At 42.6% G+C, this 21,633-nt stretch overlaps 1 protein-coding gene across 2 annotated transcripts in view; it reads right to left on the bottom strand.

Annotated features, from left to right (window-relative positions):
• Window positions 1-20,553, bottom strand: part of pacsin1b (protein kinase C and casein kinase substrate in neurons 1b) — a 99,731-nt gene extending 79,178 nt beyond the window's left edge. For both annotated transcript variants that reach the window (XM_088639864.1, XM_088639865.1), the window contains exon 1: window positions 20,381-20,553. The gene's annotated coding sequence lies outside the window, so the exon portion shown is untranslated. The remainder of the gene's footprint in view (window positions 1-20,380) is intronic.
• Between the last annotated feature and the right edge of the window lie 1,080 nt (window positions 20,554-21,633).

The following is a 21,633-nucleotide window of genomic DNA, read 5'->3' as shown; positions in this document are numbered from 1 at the left end:
CCCTTTTTGAAGGCTGTCACAATTATAGCACCCTTGAAAGCATTCAGAGTTTAGTTACCTCTTCACTCCAGTCATGCATGATGAGGACGTGGAGGTGTGGTGTTAGTTCCTCTTCACTGTGCTTAAAAATCATCACACTGTATCATCAAAGGTCAAAATAGTGAGCAAGTAGTGAGCAACAGAGATGATTGAAAATGTACACTTGCAAACTGAGGGCTATAAAACTCCCAGAATGACTGGAAATGTAAAAATTTGCCCATATTTTCTCCAAATAAGGAAAACAGAAAGGTGTAAAATTACACTATTGCAAATATTAAAATAAAGTTCGGGGTCATTTAATTTAAAAACAAGCAGAAAACATATTAAAATTAATTCACTAATATCATCTGAATGTGCATCAAAGTATCACAAGACAAAAATCTGTTGTATATTCTGACAGTGGAAAAAATTAAAGGAATGGAAAGAAATATAACCTCTTATTCCAACAACAAAAGCTTACAAGTCACTGATGCAGTTCAGTCTCCATTATGAAACCATCTCTTATTCAAATCAGGCAGCTGGAAAAGCCCCCAACGTGACCAGCTGACTTTAAAGCTGACTTTCACTGCTTTGTGACCATAAGACAAACATGGCAATTTTTGAGCCATAAGATTAACACCACGGCACTGCCAGAAAACATTTAAACACCAGAAGAGAAACACATCAGCAAATGTCAATCTGTGCTCAAAATACATCAGTGAACTGGTCACCGCAAGACTGGGTCTATACGTCTCAAGGCACTGCTGTGTTGCAATAATGTAGTTCAATTATTCTTATATTACTGCTGGAGCTTCGGTGGGCACAGATTAACAAATGGGTACCCAGTCTGCAGTAAATCTCATCATAATGCAGAAAGAACAGCTGAGCTTTACGTTAACATTTGCAAACATTCTCCAAGGCCAAGAAGAAAAGACCATGTTCATCCTTCCATGAATTCCTCATGCAATTGAGCCTTAATCAAAGGTGACATTCTTTTGAGGTTTCCTGCATCTGCCTAACAGAGAGCTATCTTCCCAAGACCACAAGAGTGAATATCCACTTTTTTTATATCCCCGTGACATAAAGAATTCTTAATTCCTCTACAGTTTTCATGGCATTGCATTGTCAGCTACAGGGTTCTTCCATGTTGAACTGATTTCCTCTCTTAAAGATAGTAAGAGAACCCAGTTCTCCCAGAGTACTTTCATGCTTGTGGTATCAGCAATTCCTACAAGACTTGCCGCACGTGACGTACAGTGTCACACTCACAGGCAAAATTTGAAAATGTATTCACAAATCTCTTGTAGTGCGAACCCAGGCCAGTTCTTTCAACCGGATACATATTTTCAGTCGCCAACTCTAAAAGACTATGAAAGAATGATAAATGATGTGCGTTTAGTGGAGTCAAACGATGTAAATCGAGAGTTCGAGGCGGAAGGGAACCAGAAAAAAAAAGAGTCCTTTCCGGGAACTAAGTTGCTGATAGAGGTTAAGCAAGTCTTGACCTGGTCAATACTCAAACAGGAGACTTCTAAGGAGAAGCAGGTTGCTATTAGAAGTCAACTTGGGGGACCAGTGCCTCAGTAATTTGGCCAGGAACATTGTCAGAGATCCCAACTATTTAGCCATTAAATTAACTATCCCATGCAGCTGAGCAAGGGAGTGGCCCTCCTGGCTTAATTCCACTCTGAGTTTACACAATTGCCACCCCTAATGGTCCCCCTTAATTTAGTAGGTGCAACAGTTCCTCAGACCTCTACCTAATCTGCTGTGTAGGGGGCTGCTGGCTCACAACAAGTCAGCCAGGTGGAGGGTGCACTTTAGCGGTAGATAAAGCTGGTCCCCTCCTATATGTAAATAGCATGAAAAGTTCTACAAAAATCTGAAGAACTCTCCTTATTGCACCTCTTTAAAGGGAAACTGCAACGCTATTTTTATATTTTGAGGTTTGAAAGAATCAGCATTGATCGGTGCATTTCAAACCACGATAAAAGTAAAATGTACACAGAAACTTCTAAAACCTCCAATTTACATCACAAAATAGACTAAACTTCCAGGTTGTGCGCAGCACCATATTCTGCGATTCAAAACAAGGCAACAAAACGTCTGAAGACATGAGGCAGTTTTATCGCACTGTAAACAAGCAGGCTTGCGAATACATCTCTTTTATTAAGTTTTAACCTAATAGAAATATTCCGAGACGGTTTTGTCGACAAATACTACTTACTTTCTAAGTCTGTATGCAGATCACGTTGGAACATTTCTGGGATGAAATATCTAATGCAGAGCCTGTATTTATTCGCTTATACTTCACATTATACTAGTCATTACAGTGACTAGAGGGCAGGAAAGGGCTGTCTCCCAAGGTTTGCGACAATATGGTGACTTACACTTCTTTCACAAAGTTCACGATTTTGTGCTTAATTCGAATGTTTAAAGAAAAACTCTATACCGTCAATTAATTTATTTTGTCACCTAGATTTAGTAACTGGTCTGAGAAATTGGTCTGCTGGAATTAGCTGCTGTCTGGGAGTATTTTCTCATTCCTCCACTTGATTTGTTGAGTATTGGGGCAGCCGGTCAGACGGGCACTGGACTGTACCTCAGTGGTGGATGTGTGTGGCCCCTCCTATGAGTAAAGCACTATGGGTTGAAGAGAGGCGTACAAGTACATGGAGTTTTTAAGTCAACTATTATTCTCTCTATGGCATAGTGGCACAGTGGCTAGTTCTGCTACCTTGCAGTGCCTGGGGCCCTGGCTTCAATTCTGCCCCTGGGGTGCTATATGCATGGAGTTTGTATGCTATCTCTGTTTTTGCATGGGTTTCCCCTGAGCACTCTGATTTCCTCCCACAGCCTAAAAACAGTCTGGTAAGTTAACTGGCTTCTGTGAAAAGTGGCCCTGGTGTGGGTGGCTGTGTATGTGTGTCTGTATCTGTATGTGTCCTGCAACTGACTGGCATCCTGTGTACTCTGCCTTGCGCCCATCGCTTACCGGGGACAGGCTCCGGCTCTCTCCCGACACTGTGCCGGATAAAGCAGTTAGAAAATGAAGGATATATGGATTATTGTGTTGCTCTCAATATGCTGCTCAATATAATATGGCAGGGCTCCACCTGATCTTGCCCATGCCAGCAAGCCCCTGGATGGCTCTCTGATTGATGACTGGCAAACAGCACACAAGGAGATTTCTCACAGCCCAGACACTCTCCCTGGGTGCCCCTCTGAGAGGTATTCAGATAGAGAGCCCTCATCCTAATGTGACACCATTCTCTGCCAGCATCTGCATTCCAGAGCCAAACACAGGAGCCTGGGACACACTTCAGTGCTTCAGATGGCAAACAAACAAACAAGCTCAGAAAGCAGAAGGAAAGAAAAACTTGGGTGTTTGCCTGTCCAGGCCTATGATTACAAAATTACGCTCAGAACTAAACAGCACACCCACCCGTTTTTCTCAGAGTTGTACTGTGGGGCGTTTTGTTGGGGGTTCTCTCCTGTAACCATGCCTGACAAGCCCTGTTTTACAAACTACCGACTCACACAGACCCAAGGGGTGAAGAGGTTTGTGTACTGTCAAATAAAATACCAACTCTTAAGTGTTTTCTTCCAAGCCATCTGAAAGAAAAATCCACTGTTTTGGTTTATCTTTCACAACAGCTTTCTTTTTCACTCTGCAACATTTACTCTTTCGGATTTTTTTTCTGACATGGAAGGAGAAAATGATTGATGGGTTTTCACACAAGCATATGTTTAAGATACCCTGTCCGTTTGCCAATCCATACACGGGAAGTAGCCATATCCACTCATTTTCAGGTTTTTCTGGATACATCTCAGTGTTCACCCCATTTTCTTCACTCTCTGGGTTCTCTGTACTACACTGTTCTCAAAACAAATGTGGATGCCTATGTCTCAGAATTTCAGAATTAATAATTAATTGCATGGAAATGTACAAAAAGGTTTCTGAAAACACACCACATCATATCATGTGTTTATACCCCATTACTGCCATTCCTTGTTCAAAGAACACTAACAAATTAGCAAAGGAAGGCCTACTTTTATTAAATCATTCTTGACAATTCCCTAGAATCCTGTTTGCACGTAAATGTCCATACCTTACAAGTAATAGACATATGACTCACTGATCTATAAATATTTGCTGTGTTTTGGCTTCCTTCTGTGGATGGTGGGCCACATTAGCATTTTTTCTCAGTGTGTTACCCCTGTACTGAGTGACTGATAAAAGCTATCTATAAATAACACCCCTCATTCTCCCCAGTGTAGCCAGTGAAGCACCATCAGACCTTGGAGATTTAATGTAATGTCTGCCTATTCGTAAGGCTAATATAGACTTTTCTTTCTCCAGCCTCTGACAAGGGCCACGTCACTGATTTCTTCTGTAGTAAACAGCACGGGGAAACAAATATTAGTTTATACACCTGCCATTTCCCTTTCATCATCTACAGAGCTCTGAGCCATTTTATGTCTTCCGTTATTGCCCATTTATTGTCTGGTGCTGAAATAATATAAAATGTATTTAGGCTTCAACAGCAATATTATGTTCCTTCTCTACATCTGATATCTTTTTTTCACCTGTACTTCATTGCGTTTTCCTTAACTGGAGGGTTTTCCTTTAATTGTTCCAGTAACTGCATTTTCTTCACATTTCTTTTTTGGAGCACTTCCTTTTAGAGCACACGGGATCAATCTGTCCTCTGTTTCAAGCTGAACATCTTGAATTGTTTCTACTGACTCTGTATCTACCCTGTCCCATTCGATTCATCCATTTTCTAACTACTTCATCCAGTTCAGGGTTGTGGAAGAGTGGGAGCCTATCCTGGCAAGCAACGAGCGTAAGACAAGATACATCCTGGCCAGGATACCACTCCATCCCAGGGTATACACAGACACACCTGGGCCACTTTTCCCAGAAGTCAATTAACCTGCCAATATGTCGTTGGACAGCAGGAAGAAACCGGAGCATCAGGAGCAAGCCCATGAGAACACAGGGAGAACATAAAAAGTTCACACAGATGCAACCCCAAGGCCCATTGCTGTGAGGCAGTAATGATAACCACTGTGCCACCAAGCCCCCCATACCCTTATACTTTTGTTAAATTCTATCTAATTCCTTTATAGTCTGCTCTTCTAAAACTGTAAGCCATTCTGTTAGACAAACTTCTTTGCATATTTTGGCAGAGCAGTAGGAGAGGACCAGATGGTGGATTTTGCTCCAGGAGCCTGTGGGGATGACCTTACACCCATCATCATCTGACCAGTACAGCGGCAGTGATCACACATGATCTGAAATAAACAGGAAACACAGGCTTCATGGAGAAAGAGCTCCAATCTGAGACCTACCACATTGCAGGTGAAAGACTGAGAGCTGCTCACAAGGGAGAGAGTGAAAGCTGTAGAGACCAAGTTGGGATGGGTGAGTGCACCAAGATCATAGGCATGGTTATAGACACAATGTGGACTGAGGTCATAGCATGATGTGCATTATGGTTATAGACACAATGTGGACTGAGGTCACAGGCATGATGTGCACTATGGTCATAGACACGGTGTGTACTGTGGTTATAGACACAGTGTGTACTGTGGTTATAAACACGGTGTGTAATGTGGTTCTAGATATGGTGCATACTGTGGTTATAGACACAGTGTGTACTGTGGTTATAGACACAGTGTGTACTGTGGTTCTAGACATGCTGTATACTAAGGTTATAGATACGGTGTGTACTGTGGTTTTAGACACGGTGTGTACTGTGGTTCTACACATTCTGTATACTAAGGTTATAGACAAGGTGTGTAATGTGGTTCTACACATTCTGTATACTAAGGTTATAGACACAGTGTGTACTGTGGTTCTACACATTCTGTATACTAAGGTTATAGACACAGTGTGTACTGTGGTTCTACACATTCTGTATACTAAGGTTATAGACACGGTGGGTACTGTGGTTATAAACATGGTGTGTACATGGTGTACACATGGTGTACATGGTGTGTGCTGTGGGTTTAGACATGTTTATATTTATGTTTATCTGACCTTCTGATCCCAGAAGCTTAGGAGAGCTGAGCCTGGTACTGAGATGGAAGATGAGGAACACCAAATTGCAGCTGTCAGTGGTGTTGGTGGTCAAAAGGTGGAGCTCATACATCTGGACCAGAACTTGGATGCCAGTAGTGTGACTGGGGGTGCTAATGTAATAGGTGCCTTTGGAAGAGACATGATAGCAAGGTTCTTACTGCTTGGCCATTAAAGATCCCATATATCACATTGTTTATTAATGCAAACATATATTTTCTTCATGCTGTTCATTACGGTATCAATCAGAGTGTGGACCAAACTAAAATCCATTTTAACAAAAAATAATCCAGTATTTTTTGCCAAATGGTGTAAAAGCCATATCACTCTGCAACTCACAACTGGCAACCCACTGAAGCTAAGCAGGTGTGAGCCTGGTCAGTACCTGGATGGGAGACCTCCTGGGAAAAACTGAGGCTGCTGCTGGAAGAGGTGATAGTGGGGCCAGCAGGGGGCGCTCACCCTGTGGTCCATGTGGGTCCTAATGCCCCAGTATAGTGATGGGGACACTATACTGTAAACAGGTGCCGTCCTTCGGATGAGACATAAAACCGAGGTCCTGACTCTCTGTGGTCATTAAAAATCCCAGGGCATTTCTCGAAAAGAGTAGGGGTGTAACCCCGGCCTCCTGGCCAAACTTCCCATTGGCCCTTAGCAATCATGGCCTCCTAATAATCCCCATCTATGAATTGGCTTCATTACTCTGCTCTCCTCCTCATTAATAGCTGATGTGTGGTGAGTGTACTGGTGCACTATGGCTGCCATCGCATCATCCAGGTGGGGCTGCACATTGTTGGTGGTGGAGGGGAGTCCCCATTACCTGTAAAGCACTTTGAGTGGAGTGTCCAGAAAAGCACTATATAAGTGTCAGCAATTATTATTATTATTGTAAATCATAATAATCATCACCAGGTAGGTTTATTTAAACTAGAAATTAAGAGCTCTCTCAAAAAAAAAAAATTTCAATGATTAATCTGACATGACAGTACAACAATATTTGTCAGATTAACATTTTTATACTCCTTCGGTGCAGTTCAGCCATGAAAGAAAACTGCAAAAGGCTGACAGGCAGCTGTTTCATCATTCTGCCCTGCAAAAACATGAGCTGAATTCACCTTTTTTCCTGATGCTTTCTTTTATTTTTAAACACCACAGTAAATCTGTTGTTTTTTTTTTGTTCTGTGTGACTTCCACAAGCTATTTCCCAGGCCGAATGATTATTTCTGTCAGCTCCCTGCCGTTTTCCCTGTTAAGTGAACCCTCTGTTTGAACATGGCCGTAGAGTTCAATTGAATTGAACTGAATGCTCCTACACACCCTGCCCACTCCAATCCAGATGAGTGGGCACACAGCTCTGTTCCTGTGATTATGTATAAACCAGCATTAACCAGCATGTGGCACAAACACAGTCACCAGCTGTACCACTGATACAACTGTTTCTAAAAAGCATGCAAGCCCTGCAAAATACATGGTTTAAAACTGACCCTCGGTCAGCCAATCTATGCGGCCATACAAACCCTTTCAGATTTGTATGCAAAAGATCCAGTGACATGCTTCGTTTTTCAGCTTTGTTCACCTCTACATCACATGTAAAAAACGTAGAAACATTAAGAAGGGTGCAATTGTGTACGATGGGACCTTTCTGTCACTACAGCAACTTTTAATGCAGAATCATCTGTGCTGGTGTGTAGTCGCTGAATTCTCCTGTGCAGAATTGCCTTCTGTTCTTGAGCTTCTCTTGGTAGAACAGAACAGCTGTATGTTTGCAGGCAGGCACCTTGACAGTTTTGATAATGAGGTGGGCTGAAAGCACCCAAACTATTGCTTTTCCTGTTCCATCAATGTGGTAGTGAGTGTTCCTCTCCAAAGGGAAGAGAGACATTTTGTCAGTCCTGCTGTGAACAGTGGGCTTAGACTGAATAAGTGACAGACCAGATCAAAACCCTTGTGAAACAAAAGACATAAACGTTGCTCATTTTCATGTTGTAGACAATTCTTTGAACATCCAAATTCAAACTTTAGCATTGTGGGAAAGGAGAGGAGACCTACTGTACATGGGAAATATGGACAGAAACGTAGGAGAGCAAAAGGGAACTTGAGGTGACTTACCGACTTCTTCCCACTCGGTGGTCTCTCAGGTGACCTGCCAACCAGACCCACTCAGTGGTCTTCCAATAATCTGATTTATGAGCACAGCGCCACATTCGGTTACCTTTCAAGTTCCAGCCAACTCCATTATTAAAACCGTTTTTTTTGTTGTCAGGCACATCACTTAAGAATATATGTGTTGCTCTTTTGGAGATTTCTGATTAAAATTATGTCTGTATTTTAGTAAATCTCCATCTAACAAAGCAGAAAACCCCACTGTTACACGGAGTGACTCTCTGAGCTTTTCAGACTTCACCTCACACTTGCAAGCATCACAGATAGATTAGATGGACATATGAACAGACGGATTAGAGAAACGATGGCAACAACAGAATTTCTGCTTCTTAACATTGAATTGAACAACAGCAGAAAAAAAAATTATCCGGTACAAAATAGCAGCAGCAATCTTTTCCTTCCATCAGGCTGTCACAATAGAAAATAATCAAAGGCAAGATCAGTACGATTTCCCGGGCTTTTAAACACCTAATTCCCAGCTGGGCTCCAGCTCCTTATCTAGATCCACAATCCCTGCCCCCCACCCCCATCTCCTCTCTCCTGACTGGGTACCACCACCGGCTCCCCAGGGCTTCTCACAATCTGTCAGGCCCTGTCTTATCCTCTTGAGACTAACACTCCCTCTCACAAGCTCTAATAAACAGACTATTCTCGCAGCCCCCAGCACCTATCAGATGTTAACAGGCTGTTGCTAGAGGCTAGCCAAGAAACCTCCAGGGCCCAGGCCTCAACCACAAATTGCAGCCTGCAGGTGTTAACCCCTCAGCTACTGTTACTCTTAACCGTACAGTATCTGGCAGACGTTACACAACGAGCAGCCCCTGTGTCAGCCGCATCTTCGTTCTGATTCGCTGAGCTCTCAGACACACCCATTCTACTGAATGCAGGACACGCCCACCGGGTGAATTAACCCTCCTCAGCAGCAACACCCAGGCCAACTCCTCCACTGACAGCTGTTGTAAAACTCTTCCACGTGATCCCAAGGCCAGAATGGAAATAAGATGGGGGCATCCAGAGCACATGGCTGAAGCACCGTGTTCCGAAATTCCTGGAATTGCTCAAGACAAATTCTTATTGGAGCAGGAATATTTTGGGTGATATCCAAGCAGCAGCATTGACGAGCAATGACGATGATAACAGAAAATGCAATGAATAAAAAATTAAAAGGCTGTAAAAGGCAATTGAGACAAACTCCATCTTTAATATGGACTTTTTCAGCAATCCATAAGACAAGATAGGTGCACAGGAGCAAGAAATGAGTGTACTGCTTGAAGACTGAGTAAGCTCACTTACAGTATATCTGGTAGGAGAACTGCACTGGCAGTCACCACACAAGCTGTAGAACTGAACACAATTTCCACTCGCTAAACAGAAGAAAACTGAAGACAACCACTGAGGCTCAGACCTCCTAGCACAGAAATACATCATAGTGAAGTGAAAACAACAACAAAAATTATACATGTCTCAGATGTACACTCCAAATAACAAAATGCCACAATTAAACAAAATCTAATAATCATATTTTGCCAGCACTTGGTTCGTCAGCATCTATAATCACCCTGCTCAGCTACACTGCTTGAGAAATTGATGCATTTTCTTCAAAACCTGGGAAAGGGCTGAATTTGTCCAAACAGAAATAATTGGTTACAGGTTCTGTCACTAGAAGCACTTGTCTCTCTCTCTTGGGTGGCACGAATCCCTAATCCCTCATTAAGTCACAAACCCACTCCTATGCCACATGCCTTCTGAAAACACTCGAAAGCTGGGCAACCTGTGAGTCAGCAGTTCTGCACAACTGATGACAACAGGGATATAGCACCTTTACTGCGGACAATATTGGCTTTCCTCAATACTCTCATTAGCTGCCTTTCATGGGTTCCGATTACAGCTGTTTCAGTAACTCCTGACCGTCCGCTAATCAATATGAACTCGATAGCTTGAGAGACAGAGAGAGATGGCCTTTTAGTACCTCTGTTTTAATTGGTGGGGCTCTTTTAAAGGGCAGTGTCTCCTTGGGTTTCACTGCTCAGCTGAGGCAGGGGATGGGGAATGGGGGTTTGACAGGTGATGCTTTATATAGCAAGCAGAGTTCCGGTTGCCTGGTCTTGTGTTGCCTTACCAAGCACAGAAGGTTTTGCAGACTCACTGAATGAAGGTTGAGGGACACCAAGCTGCTGAACTCAAATGTCCTCGTTTTTGGCTTCATTTTTGAAGGTGTGCTTGTTTCTTGAACATTTGCTCTTGGCTACGCTTCACATGGGTGGCACAGTGGTTAGCACTGCTGCCTTGCAACTCTGAAGCCCTGGGTTCAAATCCTGGGGTACTACCTGTGTGGAGATTGCATGGTCTTCCTGCGCTCACAGGCATTTCCTCCTGGTCCTCCAGTTTTCTCCCACAATCCAAAAACATACTAGTAGGTTGATTGGTTTCTGGGAAAACTGGTCCTGGTACGAGTGTGTGTTTGTCTCCATGTGTGCCCTGCATGGGACTGACATCTTCCCTGCCTTTTGCCAATACTTCTTGGGATAGGCTCCTGACCACCTTGACCCTGAATTGGATTAGTAGTTATTGAAAGTGATGTCACACTGGAAACTGCCTGGAGCAAATCCGAACGTACTGCACTAGCACGTGTACTGTAAGTCAAAACCAGGATAACTAGGATTCCTCAAAACCTGAAAAGCATTCACTACTGCTAGAAGATTCCCACCATCATACAGTAAAGAAATTTCCAACATTTCTAATTCTGATCATCATGAATCACAAACCTGCTCCCATGGGCAATGAGCTGACAGCTGCTGCAGTGCTGTCTGTTTACAACTGCAATTGGGATTCAAATACCCCAGGCTTGGTTAAGACGTATTCGCAGCAACATCACCTGACACCACTTAATTATTCCATCTATCTATAAGAGGGATGAAAAAAATATTTGTCTTAGCAAAAAGCTCACTAAAATGCAATCATACTCTTATTTTGTTTTCACAGCAAATATCTTTAAGGAGACAGTTGAATTTAGAATAAATGCCTTCTTGTGACTGTTATCTGAAATCCATCCCAGGTGAGAACGCCACAACCGAAACCAAGTAAGGCTCATGTCTGTGAAGTCATGATGTCATCTCGTCGGGAGACCACCGGTTCAAATCCAGGCTGTGTCCCTTTTTCTCGGAAGTGGGCACACATTCAAGAGCTACTGCCTGCTACTGTTTAAAGCCCACGCAGAATTGCCTGGTTTATGGCCAACAGCACAGTTGCTCTGCTGTTTCCATTCTGGTTTCACCACATAGAAAGAGGATGGCCAGTCCTCATTAAAACTATACTTGTCTTCAGTCTCTCCCATCCCACTCCCATTTCTCAATTACCAGAGGAAAATATGTGTAAATAACACATGGGCTTCATTAATTACGAAAAAACAAAAAAACAGAACCTTTTGTTTTTAAGAAAAAGAGAAACGAGCATACTGTACATTCTAGATGACAAGATAATCACAGGTTGGCTTGTGCATTTCAGTTTGGAAGTATAAGTTCAACAAATGAATAATGAAAGGTGCTTCTTTTCTTCTCTCACTTTCTAATTCTCTTCAGAACAATCAAAACGGGTTCAGCAGACTGTCACTAAGGACAACAGGGTAAACCCAGCCCCTGGCACGTTGAAATCAGCTGTTCTCAATGAGCTGAAACTAGCATCCCCAGAGTAATTTAAAAGCAATCAACACATTAATGGACAATGCACTCTTTAATTGAAAGATGTGACCGAGAAATCACTGCTCAAAGTGGCTCCAGTGGCAGGAGCAATCAGAAAACAGCAGAACATGATTCCAGATCTGTAAATTGTAGTCTTGCTCAAGACCAGTAGTTGGCAGTCTATGAGTTCTGTTTTCAGCTGAAGCACTACAAAATAGCTCTTCTTATTTTTTTCTTAATGCGACAAGACAGCACTGGATAAAACATCAATCCATTGAATACCTCGCCAAAAAGCTTCTCTTTGTGAGTCTTTTCAAACACAGTGTACTACAACTCCTGACACAAGTCAGGCTATAAATCCATCATTCCATTTTCTAACCGTTTCATCGAATTCGGGGTCACTGAGGAGCTGGAGCCTATCCCAGCAAGCAATGGGCACAAGGCAGGGTACACCCTGGATAGAACATGAGTTCATTACAGGGCAGACACAAACTTTGACTCACACACACTTACACCAGGTACACTTTTCCCAGAGGCCAAATAATCTACCAGTATGACTTTGAAGTTGTCACGCCCGACATCCCTCCCTAGAGTGCGCTCCACTGCTCCCATTATTGTCCTTGTGATTGTTAAGCTCCCCAGCTGTACCCTCTTAGCTTTATTATTTAAAGACCAGCTCCTCCAGTACTCGGTGCTCATCATTAGGGTAAAGATGTCGCGAGGCCCACCTAGCACCAGGAAACCCTACGTCTGTCTCCTGAGGGCATAGGCCTCATCCACGACACCTCCCGCTTCCTGAGCCTGGGGTCAGGAGGATCTCGCCCCATCACCCTTGGACCTCCATGTTTTGTCTCTCTGTGTGTTCCCCCCTCCCAGAGAGTTTAACCTTGTCGTGTGCCAGGATGGATTTCTCGCTGATGGACTCTCGGACTGTACCGTGACCTGCCCTTGGACCCGTTTGGATTTGGATGCCGTTCTGTCTTCCCCATTCACTGTCTCACGGATTGTCACTATTATTTTGTGCACTATTAAACCCCTGTGTGTTCCCTTTTACCACGCCTCCTGTTTTCTCCAGCTCTTACCGCATCGCATAGGGTCTTCTACAAGATCTGACACGAATCTCTGTCCGTGTTCGTGACAGAAGTGTGAGGAAACTGGAGCCCCCAGAGAAAATCAATGCAAACACAGGGAGTACATGAAAAACTCCATGCAGACAGCACCCCACATCAAGAATTGAACCCAGGGTCACAGCGCTGTAAGGTAACAATGCTTACCACTGCACCAGAATGCCAACCCTCAGCTTACAAACACACAGCTTCAAAATCTAGCCTGTTCTAATACCATACTAAAAAACACCTAAAGTGTAACATGATATTTAGAAGAACTGACCCTATTTGCTTACCCATAAAATATTGCACACCTCAGGGCTGGGGTCGACACCATTCCAAACAATGGCGGCCATTTTCTGAAAAGCAGCAGTTTTGCCTTTTTCAAGCTCCTTCAGGGAAAAGGAGCGACGCATAAAGAACTTAGCTTCTCCTAATTGCTTTTCCAGCCTGAAACGGGCAATCTCACAAAAAAAGTATTTGTCTTTTGCAATGGATACACAGAAGTGGCTGAGGTCTGCTTCAGGGTCTCCAGCACAGACTGCGATATCTGGGCACGAGCTGAGCCCCAGAAATGTGTGTGGTGGTCAGACAGCTTTGCAGGGAAGACAGTGAAAGTAAGCCCGTTCCTTCATGCAGCATGTCAACAGCTGAATGGCTGGGCGGGTGGCAGGAACCTGTCTGCATGTCCTTTTTCTCCCTCTGACATAAAAATGTCAACAGGGGGCAGCATATAATAAAGAAATACTTGGCAAATCTGCATGACTGGATGACAATTCAGTCAATTGCTGTGCTTATTGATCTAAAGCTGTTAATTGTGAAACCAAGGCAAATTTGTCAACGTGACGTGGATTATAAATTCGGTTTGCATTATGCTGCATGTGCGAGTGTTTTCCATTCCCTTCGCTGCAGTCATCCAGCAGATCACCACCCACCACCCTTTCAACTGCGACTTCAAGGACTGTATGAAGACAGTGGCAACACGACAAGTGCGTTACGCGTGCTGGATCACAAACTCCAGTCTCTTTGTTCTGCCAACGAAAAAGCTGAAGAAAGACCATCAAGAACACAAGCTGCAAATAAAAGACCAATTTTTCGCCATAAACCTTCACTGGAGAAAGTGCGGCGGGTGTTGCATAACGAAGATAAACAAAGTCAGCCGTATTTTAAAAGCACTGCTGCTGTATTTGCATACCAAATGCTAACAGAAATGATAGAAATGTAAGAAATAAACCGGCTCAGTGAGACTGGTCCAGATGGATTTCATAGGGATTGTTTGTGTGATTAGAGACAGACTGAATGGCATTTGAGATTTTATAAGTGAGATTTCTAACATCTTATTTCAGAGGGGTTTTGAATAGGAGGCAGCCCATTACCAATGTATTCCTCCCTAGTCCGTTCATCCATCAATTTTCTTTTGTCCACATTTTAAAAATGTTCTTTGTAATTTGCTTTCAACAGTAACAGTAACAATAAGTAGTCCGTTTACAGCATACCCATCATTCAGAATAAAATCACATCATCATCCACTGATACAAAAGGAAATAAACTAAATAGTAATGTGTTATGTCATATAGGGACACAATTGCACAGCCCTCCATTACCAAAATTATAATAGAAAGTAAGAAAACAATATTGACTGAATTAAGAAAGGTGACTTTCAATGTAAATCAAAAGAGGTGTCCAGATCTCCCAAACGTGCTCAGCTCTTGAATAGAGATCATATGTCAGTTCTTCCAGAGGTAGAAATACAGCTAATTGAGCGAGCCATTTATCCATCAAATTTCTAACCACTTCATCTAATTCAGTGTCATGGGGGAGCTGGAGCCTATTCTTGCAAACACCTAGATGGGACACCAGTACATCCAGGTGAGACACACAGACTCGTACACACTCACACCAAGGCCAGCTTTACCTGAAGCCAATTAACCTACCTGTATGTCTTTGGACTGTGGGAGGAAACTGGAGCACCTGGAGGAAATCAATGCAAACGCGGAGAGAACATGCAAACTCCATGCAGATAGCACCCCACTTCAGGAACTGAACCCAGGGCCCGAGCAGGCAGCAATGATATCCACTGCACCACCATTCCCCCCCATCACTAATAAAATATTCAGTTGAATAAGCACTTTTTCCTGCATGACCAGAGTTCACAGAGCATGTCCTTAGTTAGCTCGCTTTACTGCCAACGCAGTGTTCTCTCCACTGGCTCGGAACATTACAAACAGTTGTGCATTTTTCCACACAAGATTCTGCACACCTAGCTATGTGCAAACAGCTCCTAACCTGTTCAAATACCGTCCTTCTGTCTTGAACCCGACTACCAATTTGCATTTGGCAACAAGGGTTAGAATAGGAAGCAACATTTCAGTTATGAGGCGTTCCTTTGAGACTAATGAAAGGAAGCCCTGTTTAGTCATGCCATTATTTTTAAAGAAAGGACGCATTATTAAGTGGGAAGCGAATGTCGAACGCACTGCTCGTTACTCTTATTGATGATTTAAACAGCTATGAACAGCTGCCTACCACCCTCAGTCATTCTTTCAGCCATCTCTCTTGATTGCCTCCTGTCTTAAAGAGCAGCTTTCGTCTCATTCGCAGATTCCTGTCATTCAGCTCGTAGCCTTTCTGCAGATGCTATTGTGCATGTTCTTTGCAATCCTCTCCTTGTGGCTTTTTAGAATGTCATTTAACACGTGGACTGACTACTATGAAAAACACTTCTTGAGAGGTGGTTGTAGATCATTTCAGAGTCAATCTTCCGTGCGGACACAGAGAGGCCAAACCCTGGCTAAAAGTATTTTGGCATGCTTTGCTTGCAGTGTTGTCTTCGATGGCCTACTGGATAATCAGCACATTTTTCAATTGATCTTCTATAAAATTCATACTGAAACTCAGGATTTATGCAATATGATACTGTCTCATATATTTCACTCTACTGCATAACTATTAAATGCATTTTGATTATGTTCAGAAATCTGCTAGACCTTTCAATCAGACATTCGTGGGCGGCAAAGTGGTGTCACAGCTAGAGCTGAAGTCTCATAGTTCTTCGGTCCTGGGATAGATCTAGGGTTGGGGTGCCTTCTGTGTGGAGTTTGCATGTTCTCCCTCATTTGCATTGCTGGCTACATTAATGGGCATCTCGGAGTTGTCACAGGGTACTTCCAGGTCTGTTCTGTGCCAAACTGGCATCCTATCCAGAGTGTAGTCCTGCCGTGGACCCTGTTCTTCTAGAAGAGGCTCCAGGATACTGAAGCCCTTACCAAGAACAAGCAGCTCTCAGATAATGGATGGGTGGAATGACACTCAGCATACAGAATTACCCTTTTTTTGGCTTATGATATGACATTAAAAGACAATCTGCATTTCAGCAAAACTAGGGCCAGTCAGTCTGGTACTGTAACTACCAATCTGGCGCATGTGAAGATTCCCAGCTCTCATCCAGACCTTCCCATTCACTCTGATTTAGATTATATATGTATCCGATTAAGATACAGCAATTACACCTACACTGGGGGTCACCAGTAGATAATATACTGGAAGCATTCTAAAATGAAAAGCTTAGCATGAAAAGGTAAGATCTAGATAGGTGCTGACTCAATGTTTGCCACAGTTTGTGACACTGGCAGGTCACACTCAGGGAATGCCAACTCTGGAGAGCCCTGGCTAAAGGCATCGGAAACTGACAACCACCTCTATTAACGTCTTTCACAGTAAAACACCTACTTCAGTGCCAGCTTTGAGATCAAGAACTTGTAAAGACAAAGCAGTGCTACAGGGACACTGCCTGCGCTGCAGAGGTCAAAGCTGTCAAGGAGGAGTCTGCAAAATGAAGTTTAGCAGCACGACAGCGTCTTTTTATCTCTTGTAATTGGATTACTCCCCTTCCCAGCCCTCCAGAGTTTTTCCAGTGCAGCAAAGTTCCCACACAGCAGCCCTCACTGAGGGAACAGATTCAGGACCTCGGACAGATCCTAAGAGAAACACAGTACATGGCAGTGGCCCTCAAAATTAAGAAAAAAAATCCTCAGCAATTCCTCTTGTTTGCCTGCAGTGAACCATTTCACCATTTGTGTATATAGCCCAGTTTCTTCAACATTGTGTTGCTTGCTCCATAACTCTTGTGTTAAAGACACATTGCTCCCCCTTCCTCAGGTTGGAATATCCATATTTCAAAACACAACTTCCTAGAATTTATTTTTATATTTGAGGACCTCGTGTGCTCTTAGGCAATACAGAACTCGTGATGGAGCAGGATTACTGGATTACTATTTTTTCTTTGTTGCCTCATATACTGTAGGCCTAAGCCTTCTTGACTTCCAGGTATTTCATAAAATAAGACTGGGCGCCAGTCTCCAAGAACATCCTTTCTTGGGCTACTCACTTCAAAGGACTGAAGAAAATGTCCGAAGTCTGGTTGAAAACTGGGTTTATCAGCACAAATGTACAGCTAAGACAAATGTATGCTCTTTGGTACAAAACTAGGACCAATCAATGAGAAAGTAATTGTATTTGCCAGTTCAACAAACAGGAGCTAAAGTGCTGATACACACAATCATCCATTAAGTCCAAACAGCCTAGGTCCTTGAACATATGACAGAGGACTTTTACATTCAGATGCCACAGAGATTAAAGAGCGAAATGCTCTTCTGAGATCCGGTAAGATTGTGATGGAAGTGTCACATTTTAAATAAAGCCCTATCTTTCTGGCCTTTTTTGTGCTGATTAATGCTCCCTCCCTCTGGGCGACCTCGTGTTATGTAACATGATTAATTTTCTTCCGATCATTCTGGCTCTGGAAGTGAACTGATCCAATCTAGAGCACAATCTCCGCAAGGACTTTCTCCATTTTTGAACCTGTTTCACTGCCTGCTCCACTGCACGTATCACCCTAATAGACTCATGTTTCTCTCTGAAGACTCAAACCCCCAAAATCCAAACATCTGGATGGCATCAGTGGACGTTCTTAGTCAAATATCCTATTCTTACATCACATCTCAAAGCACACCACAGAAATAAAAATATCAGCACAAATCAAGGACAAATAGCCTACCACTCTTTACTCGGATATTGTAAAATAACTCTTTATAAAAAACTCTTTTAAGAAGACAATTTAAAAAGTGATAACAGATTGAGAGTCTCAGTTTTAGGAAGGCTGTTTCACAGTCACAGAGAGAGAGGGGTTGTAAAACACCCAACCTCTCAAAAACTATATTTAGGAATCTGGAACTGTGGATTCAATGCTACCCATATATCCATCCATTTTCTATCCGCTTCTGTTAATTTAGGGTCATGGGGCAGCTGGAGCCTATCCCAGCAAGCAATGGGTGCAGGCAGGGTACACCCTGGACAGGATACCAGTCCATCACAGGGCACACACAGACACAAACACACACATTCACACCAGGGCCAATTTGGACTGTGGGAAGAAACAGGAGGACGCAGAAGAAATGTGAACACAGGGAGAACATACAAACTCCACTCAGATAGCACCCCAGGTCTAGAACTGAACCCAGGGACCCAGTGCTGCGAGGCAGTAATGCTACCCCTATGTATTGTTTTGAAATAAATATATTTAGTTTAGTTTAGTATAAAAGTTTGAACAATACATTTAAGATAATTACTGCTGTACTCCTCCTGTTTAGAACAAATAAAAGGCAGTACAAGAAAGTGCAGTAGGGTATTATGATAATCTTAAAAGTACAATTAGCATTATTTTTTAAACTACAATAACGACTGTTATTTCAACGTTTCATGCTGTAAAAATAATCAATTTGCACTTGGAATTCCATATTACAACAGTAAGATCATTCATAGAAAAAGACCTAAAGTGTGCTGTGTTTTGGATTGCCATGAGAGCTTCCTGCACGCGAATTGCCATTCACCAAAGCATCGGGATGACGTCACCCGTTACCGCTCTCCTGAGATCTTCTGAGCCTCTCATGTACTGGATGTACGCGATACACTGGATCGCCCCAGGAAAAACACGATAGGCTGAATACAAAAACTCTTTGGGGCATCATCTTGCTACTGGCTTGCAATTGCTGGCTGTGGTCAGACAGATAAGTAAATACAATAAAGCAGAAAAATACCAACACCTAATCGGTGTCAACACCTTGTGCATAACTTAATCTCCCTTTCTATACTTTGATTACAGAGTTAGAATTTTAATTCAGACAATAGCCTTTATTTACTGGTCTAATGAGCATTAAATTAGTATGTTTTGTATTACAACATAAACACCACAGACCCAATTCATTAACAGTAATTTATACATAAAACATAAACTGTACATTAAGATGTTACTTCAATAACAGCTCGACATTTTGAGAGTTAAAATAACGTCCTGTTTCAGTTTAGGTATTAGACATTTAAAAATTACCCCTGACGATGTGAAACCGACTCGGACAGATTAAATGACCCTGTGGTATCACCCTGTACTTGCTGCAGGTGAACTAAAGGTGGAGGAGGTTATTCCTCCGCCTGCACAACGGGTTTGTTTATCTCGCTATCTCAACACGGGGCTGTCGGAACGCTCCCTGCCCGGCGCCCCGGCTCTCAGCACCCTGCTGTAATCACAGGATTGAAACGCACGTCATTTCACCAGATTGCTGTCTTCTGTCATGATTTGTGTGCCGTGAAATCCTACTGCGGAAATACATCTACAAGTTGGTTTTTAAAAATTATTGACTCCTTTAACACGTAAAGTATGGCGCACAGTCAAGACAACGTTTGGGGTATAGCCTCATCACAAGTTTCCTCCAAATTCGTTTCTCCACTATGCAAGACCTGCTCATACTGTTTCAATGTTTATCACGTCATATACAGCAATAACCGAAATATCTTTAACGTATTACGATAAAAATCCCTTCACTAGTTCCCTTATTGTAAAAACATAAATCGCCATAATTGATGGCAAAAGAAATACGCTTCACGTACGCAAAAAAAAACGACCGACGCGAAATTCTCGGATTTGTACCTCCAGCAGGGAAACAACAACAAGGAAAGGCTCGCGTGGCAAACCACAAGGTTAAGTCACCATCAATCGACCGTATACACCAACCCCGAAAACTAACGGGATACTGAGCAGTGAGGACCCTTATTATTCAAACATATTGACTGAGATGCCATGCAATAAGGAAGCGGAGACCAAGCCTTTTTACGCGAATTGAACGAACAATACAGACGAAACACAAACCAGCAGGCGAACTACAGTAATGCTGCATCGTATCGTCTTAAGCACTGAGCGGTGGTTTATGAACGATGTAGACTGAAATGCTGTTTAATACAGACGTTTTCCTGTCAATACTGCATTACCGACTTACTGTTTGGGGTAATCCAGCCGGACCGGGAGCCGTTGGGGGCTTGTCTCTCTCGTAGCAGTGACAGAAGGTGACCCTGTGTTTGCAAGCGCCTCTCTGCATCCGCTGCTGGCGAGGAACGCGCTGCGCGAGTGGGCTGAGAGTATCACGCATACACAAATAGACAGGGGCCGGTCCTACTGGAAGACCTGCTGTTACATATTAATAACCGACAGGATGAGCTACAGCCATGGAAGGAGACGCTTTTCACGAGGAAGGAGAACAGAGAAATGAAAAATTGATGTGCGGATATGTACACGATGTAATCTAGTATAGTGTTATTAATATTATTAGAACGATTATTAGTAAATGTGGGTGTTGATAATAATAGTAGCAGCAGGAGAATGGGAACCCACAGAATTAATTTGATATACAGTCGCTGTAATGCAGATTCAATATCAGGGATTATTGTTAATCATTATTTACAATCAGAAAAGGTTATTGCCTGCAATATTGGTATACATATAGTAATTCGCTGTACATTGTGATCAACGTGTGCTCGATACAAGGTTAGAATAATGCAGTTTGAAGCAGAAAGTGTTAATAACTTGCATAAGCCTTCATTGTTGAAATATAGACAGTATGTTATGTTTTTCTTTCAGATCATTTCAGATACACATTTCTATACGCCGCACTTTGCTATCATTACGAAATGCTGTCTGCTAACTACTCATCCTTCTGCATGTTAAAGAGGTTACGCTTCTGAATAAGTATGTAACAACATCTTAGGGTTTCTTTCTTGTTGTCATCAGCTACGCTATAAACAACCGCAACGTGCTGCTTTCATCTCGGTCTCTGTCTCTCATGAAACCTTCTAGAAAGCTCCTCTTGAGACTTTATTTAATACCACTTAATAACTGTATGATAATCAAATGGCCTCTATTGTCGTCTGGTCAGACCATAACGGTCATTATATTGCTTTGTAATACATATTACTTTTAATTTTAAATTCAGTGTTAATTACTCCACTGTTAGCCCTCCGTTATCTAAGGTACTACTGTCGGTGTAAGCTTTTCAATCCATAAACAGAAAAGAAATATATTTGTTGATTATTGACAAAATTAATGTAAGCATCATTGTTATGACTGAAGTTTACACACAGCATATTTATGCTGGATTATTTTAAACTGCCGTGTTCCTAAACTATAGGGACCATTTTCTTTCCCGACGTTTTTACTTTTGTCAGGTGGATGGATTCTGAAGATAAGGGAAACTAG

The sequence above is a fragment of the Lepisosteus platostomus genome, chromosome 7 (genome assembly GCF_059453375.1).
Source record: "Lepisosteus platostomus isolate fLepPlt1 chromosome 7, fLepPlt1.hap1, whole genome shotgun sequence".
Classification (NCBI taxonomy): domain Eukaryota; kingdom Metazoa; phylum Chordata; class Actinopteri; order Semionotiformes; family Lepisosteidae; genus Lepisosteus; species Lepisosteus platostomus.
Note: the sequence above shows the minus strand (reverse complement) of the source record. Positions and strands in the feature narration are given on the sequence as shown.